The following is a 20466-nucleotide window of genomic DNA, read 5'->3' as shown; positions in this document are numbered from 1 at the left end:
TCTGGCTGAAGATTACTTACAAGTTCGTGGCCCCCTCCAGCGGTAAAGCTGGAATTCAGTATGGTGTTGGCCCACCCTTGGCCTTGATGACAGCTTCCACTGTCGCAGGCATACGTTCAGTCAGGTGGTGGAAGGTTTCTTGGGGAATGGCAGCCCATCCCTCACGGAGTGCCGCACTGAGGAGAGGTATTCATGTCGGTCGGTGAGGCCTGGCACGAAGTCGGCACTCCAAAACATTCCAAAGGCGTTCTGTACGATTCAGGTCAGGACTCTGTGCAGGCCAGTCCAGTGAAGGGACGTTATTGTCGTGTAACCACTGCGCCACAGGCCGTGCATTATGAACAGGTGCTCCATCGTGTTGAAAGATGCAATCGCTCTTCAACAGTGGGAAGCAAGGAGGTGCTCAATACTTCAATGTAGGCTTGTGCTGTGCTAGTGCCACGCAAAACAACGAAGGGTGCGAGCCCCTTCCATGAAAAACACGACCACACCAGAACACCACCACCTCCGAATTTTACTGCTCGTACTACACACGCTAGCAGATGACGTTCACCGTGCATTCGCCATACCTGGCATCGGTTCGCAATATTGTGTACCGTGCTTCGTCAATCCACAAAACGTTTTTCCACTGTTCAATCGTCCAATGTTTACGCTTCTTACACCAAGCGAGGAGTCGTTTGGCATTTTCCGGCGTGATGTGTGGCTTATGAGCAGCCGCTCGACCATGAAATCCAAGTTTTCTCATTTCCCGCCTAACTTTCATAGAACTTGCAGTGGAACCTGACGCAGTTTGGAATTCCTGTGTGATGGTCTGAATAGATGTCTGCCTATTGCGCATTAAGGCCCTGTTCAACTGTCGGCGGTCTCAGTCAACAGACGATGTCGGCCTGTACGGTTTTCCCGAGAAAGGAAATATGGGTAATCCGCGAACATCATGAATTACCTCGAAGGAAACGATTTATTGACAAGTAGCAACACGGATTCAGAAAATATCATTCTTCTGAAACACAAATAGCTCATTATTCTCACGAAGTAATGAGTAATATCGACAGGCGAGGTGAGCTAGATTCCAGATTTTTAGGTTTCCAGAAGGCTTGACACTGTTCCTCACCGGCGACTTCTAATCAAACTGCGTGCTTATGGAGTGTTATCTCAGCTGTCTGATTGGATTCGTAATTTTCCGTTACAAAGGTTACAGTTTGTAATAATTCGAAGAAAGTCATCGAGGCTTTCCGGCAGTCGTTCTTCTCGCGAACCATACGCGACTGGAACAGGAAACGGAGGTAATGACAGTGGCACGTAAAGTGCCCACCGCCACACACCGTTGGGTGGCTTGGGAGTATAAATGTAGATGTAGAAGTGACATGTGGCATTCCCTAAGGAAATGTTGTAGGCCCTCTGCTGTTCCTGATCTACATAAATGGCGTAGGAGATAATCCGTGCTGCCCTGTTAGATTTTTTATGTACAGGTATGATGCTGTCATTTACCGCCTTCTAAAATCTTTAGATGATCAAAACGAATTGCAGGACGACTTAAAAAAAAAAGGTTCAAATGGCTCTGAGCACTATGCGACTTAACTTCTGAGGTCATCAGTCGCCTAGAACTTAGAACTAATTAAACCTAACTAACCTAAGGACATCACACACATCCATGAGCGAAGCAGGATTCGAACCTGCGACCGTAGCGGTTGCTCGGTTCCAGACTGTAGCGCCTAGAACCGCACGGCCACTCCGGCCAGCCAGGACGACTTAGACACGATATCTGAATAGTGCGGAAGGTGGCAACTGACTCTAAATAATTGAAAGTGTGAAGTCATCCACATGAGTATTAAAAGGAAACTGCTAAATTTCGGTTACAGGATAAACCACACAAATTAAAAGGCTGTAAACTCACCTAGATACTTAGGGATCACAATTACGAATGACTTAAATTGGTAAGATCAGATAGATAATGCTGTGGGAAAAGCAGACCAAAGACAGATTTGTTGGCAGAACACTTAGAAAATGTAACAGGCGTACTAAAGAGACTGCTTATACTACGATTGTCGGCCTTCTTCTGATTGCTGTTCGGTGTGCGATCCGCATCAGTCAAAGGCGTTTGTCGCTGCGGCTCGACTTTCTCATGAAATTTCAATCATCGACTTTCTCCTCAGAGTGTGAAAATAATTTGTTGGCGCCGCCTACATAGGGACAAATGATCATTATAAAATAAGGGAAATCAGAGCTCTTACATAAAGATTTTAGCTTCCGCTTTTTCCCGCGCGCTGCTTGAGAGTAGAATAGGAGTAGTAGTCAAACGTAGTTCGACGAATCCCCTGCCAGGCACTTAATTGTGAAATGCAGAATAATCATGTAGATGTAAATGTAAACGTTTAACGAAATATCTGAAATGAACAGTTTAGTTGAATCATCTTGTTTCGTATAAAAAAAAATGATGTGTTTCTATTACGCAAGTTTCTAACAGATCTCGTGGTATGGTAGTTCTTATAATTGTCATTTAAATTTATTGAAGGTAAACATAATAAATTACAGACGTCGCCAAAATGTTTGTGATCCAGTAAGTATCCATACAACTGCTAAATAACTTGTCCTTTTTAGAGAATTACAGAACAAATGGCGCGCAAGTTAGATAGCACACTGGACTCATCGAGTGTAACAGTGTTGATTCTCGTCGGGACGTCTTCATTCATGATTCCCGTGGTTCCCTAAATTATTCGGGCTAACGAAAGGACGGCTCCTTCGAAAATAGAGAAATGCCTTGTTTTGGGTGTTTGCGTAATTCCGGGTAGCTGAACATTTCCCTTGCTTGGCGCTGCACTTAGTAGCTCGCTCCGACAGCCAATATCGAAGGTCACACTGATTTGCCATTGTGAGTTTTGTGTCGGTGCCGTTAACGGTTCAAATGGCTCTGAGCACTATGGGACTTAACTTCTAAGGTCATCAGTCCCCTCGAACTTAGAACTACTTAAACATAACTAACCTAAGGACATCACACACATCCATGCCCGAGGTAGGATTCGAACCAGCGACCGTAGCGGTCGCTCGGTTCCAGACTGTAGCGCCTAGAACCGCTCGGTCACCCCGGCCGGCTGCCGTTAACGTTCCGTTCCCCATAGCTGTTTTAGCACTGTCGTCAAGACAAACATTTTCTACAGAATTCAGTTGGAAGTCCTTCGTTAAACAAGGTACGCTGTACTTGGAAAGCATTTCACATGAGACGGTAACTTGAAACAAGCTCTTACCTATCTAATGGAAAAGATGTCATCCACAGTTCACTTAACGGTTAAGTTCTGCCTAAATAGAAGTATGGGATTAGTTCCTAATAACGGGGAAGTAACAGGTTGCACGATTTCTAGTACCCAAAGTTTGGCTTCAGTTCATACAAACGGATTTTCTGAATTTTATTTAGGCGTCACGTTTCCAGAGTTTGAGAGACAAAGCCGTTGGGCCATCGATGGGCTGGGCATACTGTAGAACGAGAACAGTGGAACAAGCTGCAAATGGCTTAGAATCAGAATTTTCACTCTGCAGCGGAGTGTGCGCTGATATGAAACTTACTGGCAGATTAAAACTGTGTGCTGGACCGAGACTCGAACTCGGGACTTTTGCCTTTCGCGGGCTGGTGCTCTACCATCTGAGCCACCCAAACATGACTCACGCCCCGTCCTCACAGCTTTACTTCTGGCAGTACCTCGTCTCCTACCTTCCAAACTTTACAGAAGCTCTCTTGCGAACCTAGCAGAACTAGCACTCCTGAAAGAAAGGATACTGCGAAGACATGTAGATGTAGATGTAGATGTAGCCACAGCCTGGGGAATGTTTCCAGGATGAGATTTTCACTCTGCAGCGAAGTGTGCGCTGATATGAAACTGCAGATGGTTTTAAAAATGTGGGACCAGTCCTTGTGACTCCCTGGTTTCTACATCTATGGATTTTCTTCTTTAGCAAACTGCAGCAAGTGTGGACAACGTCAAAGAAGCCACAGCAGGGCCACTGTCGACTGCACTTAACAGAATGCAAGAAACAGTGTTTTCTAGTTTTGAAATTAGTCCACGTCGTGTACTTTCGCCATTAAACCCGTCATCAGCAGCAGGTAAAAAATTTTTTGTTCACTATCTCCTTTCAGGAAGGTTGTGAAGGACTCACCGGCTAAAAGGAAAAAAGAAAGCATACACCTAGACTACAGGGAAGACACCACGTCCATCAACACCCGTTGCAAGAGCTTCGTTCGATGCATCTGATAGACCTTCAACATCCGGGGATACCAAAAGGAAGCTCTTCGTAGGAAAGAACCAGAGTGTGACGTAGCAGCAGGATCATGGTGAAGAAGTCTCATTCAAAAATGGTTCAAATGGCTCTGAGCACTATGGGACTTAACATCTTAGGTCATCAGTCCCCTAGAACTTAGAACTACTTAAATCTAACTAACCTAAGGACATCACACAACACCCAGCCATCACGAGGCACAGAAAATCCCTGACCCCGCCGGGAATCGAACCCGGGAACCCGGGCGTGGGAAGCGAAAACGCTACCGCACGACCACGAGATGCGTGCTAAGTCTCATTCAAGCGTTGATGAAACCATGATGAAGGATCCTCATCTGAATATGAAGAGGACTAGGAACACATTTACTGCGAACAACTGCTCTCAACTGATACCTTGAAATAGATCTGGACTAAGTACATCGGCTGCTTTGGCTGGTGTTATGAGCCTTATGCAGGTATCGACGATGATATCTGGTTTTTAAATGTGACTTCAGTGTCAAAAAGCAGTAGAGACTGAGCCTTTTTCTCTTGTTATGGCTGCGCAACATTTGCACAGCAACCAACAGTTATGAAGCACTCTTTACTTTTGAAACAAACATTTCGTGTGAAAAAGGCTGAGTTAGTAATGCATTAAATTTTAGTTTTAATTTTAATAATGAACAGTCTCAGTCGCACCGTTTACCTAGAATTTACCTAGGTTTCAGTCGGGATAACTCATCCTTCTTCAGAATAACAGTATCCATCATTTGTCCGTAGTGGACATCGTCAAGCTAAAACCACAAATCCATAATTTATCGTCAGGCTGTAAAACTTATTTGGCACTGCCTCGGCCCCACTTCGCGACCGCGATGCGGCAGCCACGAGTGCTGTACTGGAACTCCTAGGTAAATTCAAGGTAAACGGTGCAACTGAGGCTGTTCATTATTAAAACTAATATTTATACAGTTGCTGACAGGGCCGCGAATTGTTGAAGATATTTAAATTAAATTTTAGTGTATATTAACTACCCTTAATTAGGAAACCTGAAAGGGGATCTATATTTTCGGAGACAGAAGTTACAAGTTTTTTTTTTCTGGTACTAAAGAATGAGAAAATAATCGTAAGAGTTCCTGCAAAGGTAATATTTAAATATTCCCCAGTTATCGTACAGCACATTTTCCATAATTTACAGACTGCTAGTTTATTGGTAATTAAAAAAAGCCACTTTCCCCAACTGCTAGCAACTTCATTCCCTCTCCTTGTCCTACCGCGCTCGCGTTTTGTCCCCGATGACGCCGACACCGACGAAACGCCTCCCTGGCGGCCGAGTGCGCTGTCGGTCTCGGCCGCTTGAGACGACCTCGCTGGGCCACGGCCGCCAGTGTTGTGCCACATTGCGAAACTCCGCCAAGGTGAAGGACCCGGCTGGGCCTCGTGGGCGGTCGTGGCCCTCTGACGGCGGGGAGCGGCCGCCCGCGTCCGCTGTGGCGAGGCGCGTCTTGCGAGCTCACCTGCAGCGGGGCGAGACTGCCTCACAGCAAACTAAACTAACAAGTTTGCCAAAATTTTAAACATGGCTGAAGCACCAATTATTGAAAATCTTCACGGTATGAGATTTTCAGTCTGCAGCGAAGTGTGCGCTGATATGAAACTTCCTGGCAAATTAAAACTGTGTGCCGGACCGAGACTCGAACTCGGGACTTTTGCCTTTCGCGGGCAGGTGCTCTACCATCTGAGCTACCCAAGCATGACTCACGCCCCATCCTCACAGCTTTACTTACTTCTGCCAATATCTCGTCTCCTACCTTCCAAACTTTCCAAAGGCTCTCTTGCGAACCTTGCAGAAGTAGCACTCCCGAAAGAAAGGATATTACGGAGACATGGCTTAGCCACAACCTGGGGGATTTTTCCGAAACGACATTTTCACTCTGAGTGTGCGCTGAGGACGGGGTGTGAGTCGTGTTTGGGTAGCTCAGATAGTACAGCACTGGCCCCCGAAAGGCAAAGGTTCCGAGTTCGAGTCTCGGTCCGGCACACAGTTTTAATCTGCCAGGAGGTTTCATATCAGCGCACACTCCGCTGCAGAGTGAAAATATCATTCTGAAAACATCCCTCCAGGCTGTGGCTAAGCCATGTCTCCGCAATATCCTTTCTTTCAGGAGTGTTAGTTCTGCAAGGCTCGCAGGAGAGCTTCTGTAAAGTTTGGAAGGTAGGAGACGAGGTAGTAGCAGAAGTAAAGCTGTGAGGACGGAGCGTGAGTCGTGCTTGGGTGGCTCAGATGGTGGAGTACCTGCCCGCGAAAGGCAAAGGTCTCGAGTTCGCTTCTCGGTCCGGCACACAGTTTTAATTTGCCAGGAAGTTTAATCTTCACGATAAATGACAACAGATAAACAGTTGTGGATAAAGATTTATTGAAATCCTTGACGAAGGTTTCGGTATATCTAAATATACCTTCATCAGAAGTATCATATAACCAAGACATGCTAGGTAAAAATGAGGAAAACGTGTACAATTCCACGTTTGCTGAACATCTGTTTACGCCACGTAAACTGGATTGCTACACGAAGTGAGTAAGGGTTACAAACTGGACCTGTTCGAGGAATTAGAAATTTTCAAATATCTGTCTCAAAAAGATGGATTTATTCTTAACAAACATGTCCAGCTTAGTAACAAAAATCTTTTGGATAGTTTCAAACCCCTTCTTGCTCTAACGTAATATAGTCTGGCTGACTAGAAGCTAGTTTTCTTGTCTGTTGATGCTGGTGAGATGCCCCTTTCCTGTCTTGTTGCGATTTTACGTATTTTTGATGACTGTTGTTCCCGGTTTTCGATGTGTATGTGTGGTTTAAACGATCCTTTTATGTTTTTTATTCATGACGACAGACGGTTTCGATTTACAACATTTTGTTCGTTTTCGCTAGTATGTATACTAGCCTCTAATACTAGTGCCGTCTCTCGTTAGATGTGTTCCTTAGCGCAAGCTTCACCTGCTTGACGCTGGGACACAGACAAATTGCTGTTCATATTTTCTATTGTATGTAGGTGTTTTAAATCGTTTGATATGTTTTACTTATTAAGACAGAGGGTTTGGATTAGCACAACCTTTAAAATTTTGACGCGCATGTGTGTGTATCCCCGGGTTTTGATGTGCGCGAGTGTCTCGCGCACGCCACGGACGCCATCTCTCGGTGAAGCTGAGTGCTGATAATATGCAGTGTTCGCATTGACCATCTCTTCATAATTATGCTATACAGATGGAGGTGATATTTCAGTTTTAACTACTGACGACGCCTTTGGCACGATTGTTTTATACATCTACACTGCAGGATGTGATTTTAGTAAGGGACTAATAGTTTTTCTGCTTGTAATACTTTGGTAATTTTAATGGTTACTTAAAGCTATAAGTGTTTTTTTTTCTTCTACCTCAGTTGTTACTAAGTTTATTGCTAATGAAGGAGTCTTCCTGTTCAGGTGTATTTTTGCTTCTTATGAAGGTATATTTAGATATACCGAAACCATGGTCAAGGATTTCAATAAATCTTTATCCTGCAACTGCTTGGCTGTTATCATTTACCGTCAATACCAAGTTTTCCCTAATTTATACCCAGGGATGAAAGTCTATCAGACTTTGTGCGTAAGTTCGGAAAACAAGCGATGAAAAGGTGTCGCGCATGGTGATAAAGTTTACTCAATCCGCGCCGCACCATGCACCCTTATTTTGCGCCTCTTTTCTGCAACGACCGTTGGGTCACTGCGTGGCTTGCTAAGGAAACTTTCGCCCGTTCTCTGACTTAAGCGTCAACCCCTTACAAGGGTCCACAAAAATATGGAAATTCAACGAAAAATGGATGTCTGAACATGAATGCAGTCTACCAGGTGTACCGGTATGAAACGAGCGTTAAGACACAAATGTGTCTATAGGGAACATTTGTTGTGAACGAGCCTTAATTTTTTTTCGTTTGGTTGATATGACATCTGTCAAACATATTTAGTATACATCAAGTCATGGAACAAACAACATCATATGTTTTCATCGAGTTAACGATGTCAAATTTTGTACCAGAAAGTGATGATTTGCGGAAAGCATTAATTTTTTGCTTTCATTTGAAAAAAAGTGCTGCAGAGTCGCATCGAATGCTTCTTGAGGATATGGTGATCATGCTCTATCAGAAGCAACATGTAAAAGATGGTTTCAACGGTTCAGAAATAATGAGTTTGATGTAAGAAATGAAGAACGTGGAAGACCACCAAAAAAGTTCAAAGACGCCGAATTGCAAGCAATATTGGATGAAGATGATACTTTGCGTCAGAAGCAAATGGCAGCAATGCTAAATGTTGCACAAAAAACAATTTCTGACCGTTTGAAAGCTATGGGAAAGATCCAAAAGTGTGGAAAATGGCTGCCACATGAATTGAATGAAAGACAGATGGAAAACCGAAAAAACCATTTGGCAAATTTTGCTTCAAAGACATGAAAGAAAATCAATTTTGCATCGAATTGTTACTGGAGATGAAAAATTGATTTATTTTAAGAATCCTAAATGGGAAAAATCATGGTTTAATCCGGGACAACCATCAACATCGACTGTAAAACCAGATCGATTCGGGAAGAAGAGAATGCTCTGTGTTTGGTGGGCTCAGAAAGGTGTGGTGTATCATGAGGTTCTAAAACCCGGTGAAGCTGTGAATACTAATCGCTACAGACAACAAATAATCAATTTGAACTACGCATGGATCGAAAAAAAGACCAGAATGGTCCAGAAGATATGGCAAAGTAATTTTTTTACACGACAATCCACCTGCACACAAAGAAAACGGGTTCAGGATACAATCAAAATACCGCCGAGTTCACCAGACTTGGCCCCTTCTGACTACCATTTGTTTTCATCAATGGGACACGTATTGGCTGAGGAACACTTCGATTCCTACGAAGAAGCCGAAAATTGGGTGTCTGATTGGTTTGCCTCAAAAGACGAACATTTCTATTGGCTTGGTGTCCACAAATTGCCAGAAAGGTGGTCAAAAGGTATGGAAAGCAATGGTCAGTACTTTCAATAAAAAGTTTTTACTTTTCAATTCAAAATTAGTGTTTCATTTTCACAAAAAAAAACGCTCATTTCATACCGATACACCTGGTAGGGGTTGCGCTGTTTGATCACGAACGACGCCTATACAATGTCTCCTCTTGTGGTGTCTCGCCCACTCGTCTCTTACAGGGTGCCTAAAGGACGCTGCTTTCTCGGATAGCTATACAAAAATTCAAGCAATCACATTAATAGTTTTTATTAGAAATAAGCAGACTGACAATACTTTGTATTTACAACGGGCTGCCGCAAACGATGGGCGACATAGAAATAAGACAGTGTCCTTCACTACATACAGCTTCCACGTAAGTAATGGATATGGATCACTCATAACTGTTCTGCTAGTACCGGTCTACTACTGTGGGGCCGAGACTGGCAGGAGCGGAGCTTACATTCTCTTCTTGTAGAGGCCGCACTTGCCCTGATGCGGTCCTAGTCAGCAAGCTATTGGCTGACGACATCTCACAGCCTTTTCTGCTCTTGCATTCTTCATCTTCGGTCGGCGCTCGTTGTTACACCGGAACGCCTCCATACGTTGCAAGAGTCGCTCGCGCGCTGAACAGCGTCCTGTGTACGAGTGGTTGTAGTGCACAATATTGGAGCTAAGTGGCTTCGAACGTGGGCGAATTGTTGGCCCTTGCTTGATGTGTGCTTCCGTAATCGACAGAGTCGAAGTCTCGGTGTTGCAAAGGGAACCATGTCGAAGATTTATAGCGCACACAGAGAAAGGAGAAAAAATCATCCGATAATTCAAAATCAATGTGTGTGAAATCTTATGGGACTTAACTGCTAAGGTCATCAGTCCCCAAGCTTACGCACCACTTACCCTAAATTATCATAATGACAAACACACACACTCATGTCCAAGGGAGGACTCGAACCTCCCCGGGACGAGCCGCACAGTCCACAACTGTAGCGCCTAAGACCGCTCGGCTAATCCCGCGCGGCGCTAAGTCAAAAGGCGGACGGAACTGTGACTAGAAGTAAGACGATGCTAGCTGCAAAAGTCAGTGCAGAACTGATGTCGCACTCGTGAACTCTGTCAGAATGAAAACCACATGAAGGGAGCTCCACAAGTAGCGACTTCCGAGCTGGCGTCACAAAACCACTCGTGATGCGAACACCAATAATAGGAAAACGTGGTGCGGAAGCCATAAACCTGGAGTAGGAGCAATGGAAGAATGTCATTTGATCGGATGAGGCTCGTTTCACACTTTCGAACTTCTGGCCGAGTTTACATCCCAAGACAAACGTGACGGTGGTTCAGTGATCATTCTGGCATCCAAATCGTGATATTCCAAGTGTCGCATGGTTACTCTGCAAGATCGCATTACTACCAAACAGTATGTGGCCATTTTCACTGATAAGGTCCAATCCTTGACAGAATGTTTCCCAATAGTGATGCTCTGTTCCGAGACGACAGGATCTCTGTTCGCACAGCTCGTATCGTGCAGGACCTACTCTGTAGCACGACGATGAATTCTTGCATGCCCTCTGGCCACTACAGCAGCCAGGTCTCAATGTTATTGAACCTTTATGGGTTGCTTTGGACAGAATAATGCGCGATCGCTCTCTGCCTGATTCATCGGTACCTGAACTTGCCGCTATTTTTCAGGAAGAATCGTGTAATTAGGTTCCCTTAAAAAGCATAGCCGGCCGGGGTTGCCGAGCGAATCTAGGCGCAAAAGTCTGGAACCGAGCGACCGCTACGGTCGCAGGTCGAATCCAGCCTCGGGCATGGATGTGTGTGATGTTCTTAGATTAGTTAGGTTTAAGTAGTTATAAGTTCTAGAGGACTGATGACCTCAGATGTAAAGTCCCATAGTGCTCAGTGCCATTTGAACCATTTTGAAAAAACATACATGACCTGTATTTATCCATTTCGAGAGGGCTGGAAGGTGTTTTGAATGCCAGCGTTTTCCCCACACGTTATTAAGCACGGCAACGTGTTGTGTTTATGGCGTTTCTATATTTTTGTACATATGTATATGCGTGATATTTTGACCATAAGCTATTTAGAATTTAAAGTAGCTGGACCAGAATTCCTTCGTACAAGTCTTTCAATGACCAAAGTGTACGATTTTGTGATGGATATATAGTCCCAAATCTCTTTTACTGCAGTGGCATGACTGTACTATCACTCAATATTTGAAGAACGCCTCAGTTAAACACAGGTCTAAAACGTTTATCAAATATTTATGCTTAAACCCGAAATAATGTTCACTATTACCTATCTATATTTGACACTAACTGTTACTGTAGACAATTCTATATTCGAAATTAGCCGTCGTACTGCTGTTCATGCAACTGCAACACGTTACGACCGTCACTCGCCGCATCCTAGATTCCGCCGTAATCTCAGTTACCTTGCTATCCTACTTACCCACAGATTGTTTGAAATCTTCCTTAGCTACTTCACGTGCTCTGCATCTCTCTGTATCTCAATATATGAATCACTATGAAATAAGATTCATCTAGACAAAATGATTTCATTGTTCAAAGAGCGCCGATCAAAGCAGTATGTCGATCATTCTTCTGGATTGAAACTAGTGTTAAAATTCTTAGGTATAAACTTGCGAAATTATGAGAAACTGTTATACTACAGAAAAACTACACTCCTGGAAATAGAAAAAAGAACACATTGACACCGGTGTGTCAGACCCACCATACTTGCTCTGGACACTGCGAGAGGGCTGTACAAGCAATGATCACACGCACGGCACAGCGGACACACCAGGAACCACGGTGTTGGCCGTCGAATGGCGCTAGCTGCGCAGCATTTGTGCACCGCCGCCGTCAGTGTCAGCCAGTGCCGTGGCATACGGAGCTCCATCGCAGTCTTTAACACTGGTAGCATGCCGCGACAGCGTGGACGTGAACCGTATGTGCAGTTGACGGACTTTGAGCGAGGGCGTACAGTGGGCATGCGGGAGGCCGGGTAGACGTACCGCCGAATTGCTCAACACGTGGGGCGTGAGGTCTCCACAGTACATCGATGTTGTCGCCAGTGGTCGGCGGAAGGTGCACGTGCCCGTCGACCTGGGACCGGACCGCAGCGACGCACGGATGCACGCCAAGACCGTAGGATCCTACGCAGTGCCGTAGGGGACCGCACCGCCACTTCCCAGCAAATTAGGGACACTGTTGCTCCTGGGGTATCGGCGAGGACCATTCGCAACCGTCTCCATGAAGCTGGGCTACAGGCCCGCACACCGTTAGGCCGTCTTCCGCTCACGCCCCAACATCGTGCAGCCCGCCTCCAGTGGTGTCGCGACAGGCATGAATGGGGGGACGAATGGAGACGTGTCGTCTTCAGCGATGAGAGTCGCTTCTGCCTTGGTGCCAAAGATGGTCGTATGCGTGTTTGGCGCCGTGCAGGTGAGCGCCACAATCAGGACTGCATACGACCGAGGCACACAGGGCCAACAGCCGGCATCATGGTGTGGGGAGCGATCTCCTACACTGGCCGTACACCTCTGGTGATCGTCGAGGGGACACTGAATAGTGCACGGTACATCCAAACCGTCATCGAACCCATCGTTGTACCATTCCTAGACCGGCAAGGGAACTTGCTGTTCCAACAGGACAATGCACGTCCGCATGTATCCCGTGCCACCCAACGTGCTCTAGAAGGTCTAAGTCAACTACCCTGGCCAGCAAGATCTCCGGATCTGTCCCCCATTGAGCATGTTTGGGACTGGATGAAGCGTCGTCTCACGCGGTTTGCACGTCCAGCACGAACGCTGGTCCAACTGAGGCGCCAGGTGGAAATGGCATGGCAAGCCGTTCCACAGGACTACATCCAGCATCTCTACGATCGTCTCCATGGGAGAATAGCAGCCTGCATTGCCGCGAAAGGTGGATATACACTGTACTAGTGCCGACATTGTGCATGCTCTGTTGCCTGTGTCTATGTGCCTGTGGTTCTGTCAGTGTGATCATGTGATGTATCTGACCCCAGGAATGTGTCAATAAAGTTTCCCCTTCCTGGGACAATGAATTCACGGTGTTCTTATTTCAATTTCCAGGAGTGTACTTTCACATTATGAATGAAAAAAAAAAAAAAACAGACGGCACCGGTGTAATATTCTATAATATTTGTTATTTTAGAAACCAGGTTTTTCGCTGTGGCGTCATTCTCAGATACAACAATAAATATGTGTGGATGTGGTGTCAGAGATTTTAAACTAGGTGCATCTGGAAAGCATCTCAGTTGGCTTTCAAAGGTAACAGTTTTCAGTGTCCGATGCAGAAATAAAATGAGTGAAACTATTCCAGTAAAGCGAGTTGTGAAGATATTTAGCTTTGCTAAATTATGAGACACATTAAATAATGAACTACATCAGTAGTTACAACTACTGTTCTTCTCAGCTTGAGCTGCAACATACTGCTCACAATTTACCTCTGGCTTCTACCATTCCTTGTTATTTCACTTCCATAATAGGTAAATTCCTCTATCACTTCTAACACCTCACTTCCATTCCTTGTTGGTTCGTTTCCTTGTTCAGCAATGCGTACCATCACTTTAGTCTTTCTTTTGTTTATTCTCATAGCATACTGATTCTACAGAAAATCATTTGCGTTGTGCTGTAAACCTTCTTAAGTCTCCGTGACCATAGCAATATCATGTGTATAATGTAGTATGTCTGTCTTCTGCCCAATAATTCTGAAACCCCATCTCAGTTGATTCGCTAACTTTGTCTATAGCTTCGTGGATATAAGCATTTAATATAAGAGGACAGAGAGTACGTCCTTGTCTCACGCCTTTTTTCTACTTTTTGCTCCTTGCACCTAATGAACAGTCCTAATCAGTCATTTCGTTTTTATAGAAGCTATCATACGCATATCCTTGTAATTTACATTTGCTTGCTTAAAAGCAATGAACATTTCTTGCCAAGTAACAGTATCGAATGCCTATTCCACGTCTACAGAGGCAATATAAATTTATTTTTTCCTGTAATTGCTTTTCGATAAGCAACCTCAGGGCCAGAATCGCCTCTCCTATTCTTAATCGCCTCCTAAATGAAAACCGATCGTCATTCAACATATCCTCCAGCTTCTCTTGAATTTTTCTCAGAATTATCTTCGAAAATTTTTGAGGAATGTGATATTAGGTTTAAGGTCCTGCACTGTTCACATTTTGTAGAGGAACCATGATGCATTCCTGGAAGCTGGCTGGTATCTCTCCTAAGTTACAGATGCATCCAATGTGTGTCAGCGGCATCATTTTCGTACTTTGCCAACATTCTCGATTTGCTATGTAACAGTTGCTTTGTTCCCCGTAGGTCTTTTAGATTTTTCTCAAATTCTTGTTGCGGAATGTCGTCTCCTCGGTGATCTTCAAAACCTTCCTCTTTTTTCCTATTATATTCACCGATAAAGATATTCCATCAAACAATTCCTCAAGGTATTCTTTCCAGATCTTCACCACGTCTTCACCAAAGAAAATTTTCCCTCTTTATCTTCTATTGTACCGATACTGTTGTTTTCTGTTTGTTAAAATATTTGTTTGCTGTTTAATAGGCTTGATCAGTTCATCGATTTCACACATTTTCCACTACCTCTCTGCATGTTTCCCAAAGAAAACATTCTTCTGCTTCCCTAGCATCTATACTAAGTTCCTGAGTCTTCTGTCTCCAGCTTTTTCTTGTTCAATTACGTTTTTACATAGTCTTCTGTTTTCGATAAGCCAAATAACATGAGCTGTAATCCATTTTATCTTGTTTTTGGGTTTAGTTTTCCCAATTATCTTTTCTCTGCTTCGTATGTACCACATTTAATTTGCTCCCAGGATTCTTTTACTCCTCCATGTTGTCTATTTCCCGTCCATAATGCCTTGCCAATCGTTCAGCTTCCAGTTCTTCTGTTTCCCATTTCAGTTTTACGGTTTTTTTCTCAAGTTATTTGAATCAGAATGAAATTTTCACCAGGACCACATTGCGCTCAATGTCTTTCCCTACGTATGAATAGGTACTGCAATCTTTAAGTTGGTTTCTAAAACGTGATTTCAGTAAAATGTAATCGACCTGTTGTCTCTTGAATCTCCTGGGAAGTTCCAAGGTTACCTTCCTCGCTTGCGATGTTGTTTGCAATAACTAATTAGTGCCTCTAGCAGCATTGAATTAGTTGGGTTCTGCTTTATCTTTCTTCTCACAAGTCCATAGTTGCACACAATCCCCTATTTCAGTTCCTTAACCTCATTCGTACACCAGTACTCCATAATAATCAGGTTTTCATCTCCCTTAACATATCTTATCACGTTACTTATTTCTTAATCTATTTCGTCAAATCCCGTATCCTTTTGTATGGACGTTGGCACTTTCACTTGATTTACCAGAATGGCTTTTGATTTAGTTTCAGTTTTGACTAGTGTCAACCTAGAGCTATGCTATACCACATCACTTGACACGAGAAGTAGTGTTTTTTCTTAAAATTATTCCAACTCCTATGAGTTTCTTTCTGTTTTGATCGGTTCCGATGTGAAAAACTGTAATTTCTAATTCGCCAAGGCTATCGATTTCCAGTAGTTCCATTTCAAATTTCAAGTTTCAGGTTTTCTGGTTTGCTGCACTGCAGCAGTATTCTTGCATTCGAAGTGGCTCCTTTAAAATTGGCGTTGTTTTTCTTCACTTTGTGTGCACCTTTTCCAATCCGAGCTGAAGCGTTAAAATGGTACCAGATAACTAGATGAACTCTACGATCTTCGCTGATGACCAAATAATTTTAGAAGAGTACGATCGATCTGCAGCGGTAATGTTTTCGAACAAATTTCCGATTTTGACTTCTTAGGTTGTGAAGTAAACTGTTGTCTTCAGTCCGAAAACTCGTTTGACGCAGCTCTCCAAGGTGCTCTATCCTGTTCGTGCCTTTTCATCTCCGAATAACTACTGGAACCTACAATTTTATGACCTGCTTGCTGTAATCATCTCTTGGTTTCTACAAGAGTTTTACCAACCAAACTTCCCTCTAATACTAAATTGGCGAGCCATTGATGTCTCAGAATGTGTTCTATTAATCTATCTGTTCTTTTGATCAAGTTGCGCCACAAAGTTCTTGTCTCACCCAATTCTATTCAGAACCTCCTCATTAGTTACATAACACTGTGCTGTAGCACCACATTTCGAAAGGTTCTGTTCTCTTTTGGCCTAAACTGTTTATTGTACATGTTACGCTTCCATACTTGGCTACACTCAATACAAATACCTCCAGGAAAAGCTTCCTAACAAATCTATATTCGATGTTAACAAACTCTTCTACATAATTATATTAAATTTCAGCCCCCAGTTGCACAATCAAAGAAACTTTTCCTAGGTTTCGGCTATAATAATGTAGCCTTCTTCAGAAATGTCACAATATAAAATTAAAATTAAAGCATCCCAGATATTGGCCCTGTCAAACTTAAAATGTTAGTACAACAGAACGTTTTTCCTGCCATTGCTGTCTGCATCTTATATCCTCTCTGCTTTGACAATCATCAGTTGTTTTGCTGTCCAAAACCAAACCCATCTATTATTTTAAGTGCCTTGTTTCCTAATCTAATTCCCTGACTATCACCTGACTTAATTCGACTACATTCCATTTTCCTCGTCTTTATTTTGTTGATGTTCATCTTATATCCTACTTCCAAGACACTATCTATTCCGTTCAGCTGCTGTTCCACGTCCTTTGCTGTCTCTGACAGAATTACAATGTCATCGGCAAATCTCAAAGTTTTTATTTCTTCTCCCTGGACTTTAATCCCCACTCCAAATTTTTCTTTTTTTTTTTTTCGTTAATGCTTGCTCAGTATACAGACTGAATAACATCAGGGATAGGCTACAACCCTGTCTCACTCCCTTCTCAACCAGTGCATCCATTTCATGCCCCTCGACTCAACTGCCGCCTGGTTTCTGTACAAGTGCCACTCGGTCTGTGGCGCCTTGTCACGGACCGCGCGGCTCTCTCCGTCGGAGGTTCGAGCCCTCCCTCGGGCATGGGTGTGTGTGTTGTCCTTAGCGTAAGTTAAAGTTAGGCTAAATAGTGTGTAAACTTAGGGATCGATGACCATAAGATCTTAACACAAATTTCCAAAAATTTCCTACACAAGTTGTAAATAGTTTTTCGATCCCTGTATTTTACCGCTGCTACCTTCAGAACGTCAAATAGAGTATTCTATTGAACAATTTCAAAAGCTGTTTCTAAATTTACAAATGTTATAAACGTAGGGTTGTCTTTCCTTAATCTATCTTCTAAGATAAATCATAAGACCAGTATTGCCTGTAGTGTCCCGACATTTCTCCGGAATCCAAGCTGGTCTTACCCGAGATTAGCTTCTACTAGTTACGCCACTCTTCTGTAAAAAATTCGTGTTAGTATTTTGCCATCATGACGACTGTTTCGTAATTTTCACACCAGCCAGCAACTGCTTTCTTTGCAATTGGAATTATTGCATTCTTCTTAGTGTCTGAGGGTATTTCCTCTGTCTCATACATTATACATGACAGATACAAGAGTTTTGTCATGGCTGGCTTTCCTAAGGCTATCAGTAGTTCTAAGGGAATATAGTCTACTCCCAAGGCCTTGTTTCGACTGAGATCTTTCAGAGTTCTAGCAATATCATATCTCCCGTATCACTTTCATCTACGTACACTTCATTTTGTGTAATATTGCCTTCACGTTCATCTCCCTTGTATAGACCCTGTACGTATCTCTTCCACCTTTCAGCTTTCCCTTCTTGCTGAGGAATGGTTTCAAGCTACCGGCTAGAAAATGACATAGAGTATAAATTAAATATAAGGGGTGTTCAAAACGAAACGAGCAGGGATCTAGAATGCGCAAACCGGTGACAGGGGGGTAATATCGAGGCGCTTATAAGGAGTTGTGGTTACGACCAAAGCGTAGAAGTTCACAGCCCGTCGCTAGAGGGAACGCGTGCACGTCACGTGACTATACAGAGCCAGCAGCAGCATGCATCAATCGTTGAACGCTGCCAGTCGCATTGCAAATAATGACATGGAGGCGTCAAAAGAAGAGCTAAGAGGTGGTGATCGTTTTTTGACAGCGGCAGGAGTAGGAGGCACGGACATTCATCGACGAATGTCACAACACTGCATGTCCCTTGCAAGGGTCAAGGCGTGGCACAAGCTCTTCAGGGAAGGACGGATGTCGTTAGCCGATGAGCACGGTCTGTAGCACCACACTGCATTACCGATGACATCATCCAGCTGGTGGATGCAGTCATTACCCGGGACTGGTGAAAGCTATAACCGCCGTGATCGGATAAAGCTTCTGAAGTTTTCACACTTTCATGAAGGAACGACTGCACATGCGGAAAGTGCTCAAAGGGTGCCCCACAGTCTTCAGCCACACCAGGAAGCATCTCGAGTGGTCCACTTACTTGCTCATCTACAGCGCTATGCTCGCGAAGGGAATGCTTTCCTGACACGAGTGGTGGCTGGAGATTAGTCATCACTTCGAACCAGAATCAAAACGGCAAAGTCTCCAGTGGAAGCATCCGGGATGCCAAGACCATCCACAGGAAAGGTTATGATGTTCTTCTTTGACCAAGATGGCCCCCTTCTGATTCACTTCCTGCACCACGGAACAACAGTCACTGCCCAGTGTTACTCGCAAACCTTGACCACCCTTCGTCAAGCTATCAAATCAAAACGAGCAGGCAATCTCACCTGTGGAGTCATTCTGCTCCACGACAATGCAAAGCCGCATACGGTCAACACAGTCGCGGCACTCATACAGAGACTCAGATGGGAGGTTCTCGGCCACCCTCCATACAGTCCGGACATCTCTCCCTGTGATTACGCCATTTTTGGTCCCGTAAGGCTCTGAGGGGCAAACGATTCACCGCGGACGACGTCGTTCAGCTGTGTGCGCCGAGCTGGTTCACATCGCAGAAGCGGGAATTTTATGAGACAGCCATTCACCGCCACAGTGAACACTACAGTGGGACAAGTGTCTCAACAGCCAGGGTAAATGCTTCTGACATACAGTTAATGGTTTCCGTAATTATGCCTCCGGCTACTTTCATTTTGAACTCCCCTTATAAATATCAAATGATGAGTGGTACAATACAAAGAACACGAAGCAACAAAGTGCAGAAAGGGTCAAGATAAAATTTTACACATTAAATCCTATATCTGCTTTCATATATAGCTCATGTAGACAAGAAAAAGCAAAATGAAATGTGTATACAAGCACCAGAAATAAAATTTATCAGACACACGAAAGATTGTTGTCTGAGGGATAGATAAGTAATGTAGACATCAAAGCTGACTTTAGAGTTTATTCAGTCAATGAATTAATGAAATTCCATCCGAACAGGCCTGAGAAGACACAGCGGTACCGACCGACCGCCATATCATACTCAGACTATAGGCGTCACTGGAGGAGCACACTACGGTCAGCAGACTGCTCTCCTGCTCGTTACACCGCTTGCCGACAGCGCTCGGCAGAACCGGTCGGTCACCCATCCAAGTGGTAGCTTAGCCCGACAGCTCTTAACTTCGATGTTCTGACAGGAAACGGTGTTTCCTCTCCGGAAAAACCGTTGGCTGAATTAATAAAACGAAACACTAAAATGGCTAGAACCCATCGATATGGCGCTAGCAGGAAGAACAAAAAAACACGTATTGAACAACAAACCAAAAGGAAAACGAGCTCACAGGAGATACGGCTCAACTGGGATCGAAACAGGCGATGGGCCTATTCCTTGAACTGAAGAAAAAGAGGTATACGAAGGAGAATCAAATGTTCGCTACAATTAAGGAATAACAAAAATTTAGGAATACTGTTATGAGAAATATACTGTGCTAGTATACTGTAAGCAGGAACAGACCACAATTAAAAACAATTAAATTTATCCATGTTGTTTGGAATTGTCTGAGGTCAGCGGCTAACAATTTTATGAAATAATTTTTACTGTTCAGTAACTTTTTGCTTATATTTGTTAACAAGACGCGTTTCGGCAACTTGCTGCCATCATCAGGTGCATTAAAAGTTGCACGTACACTTCAGATTAATGTGCATGTAACTGTAGTGCAGTTGATGATGGTTGCATGCACCGAATCGCGCCATGCTTAATATTAGTAAAAGGTGACTAACAGAGACAAACTGCGTGTCTGTGTGTGTGTGTGTGTGTGTGT

This window comes from Schistocerca gregaria, chromosome 5, assembly GCF_023897955.1.
Source record: "Schistocerca gregaria isolate iqSchGreg1 chromosome 5, iqSchGreg1.2, whole genome shotgun sequence".
Classification (NCBI taxonomy): Eukaryota; Metazoa; Arthropoda; class Insecta; order Orthoptera; family Acrididae; genus Schistocerca; species Schistocerca gregaria.
This window is presented reverse-complemented; position numbering follows the sequence as displayed.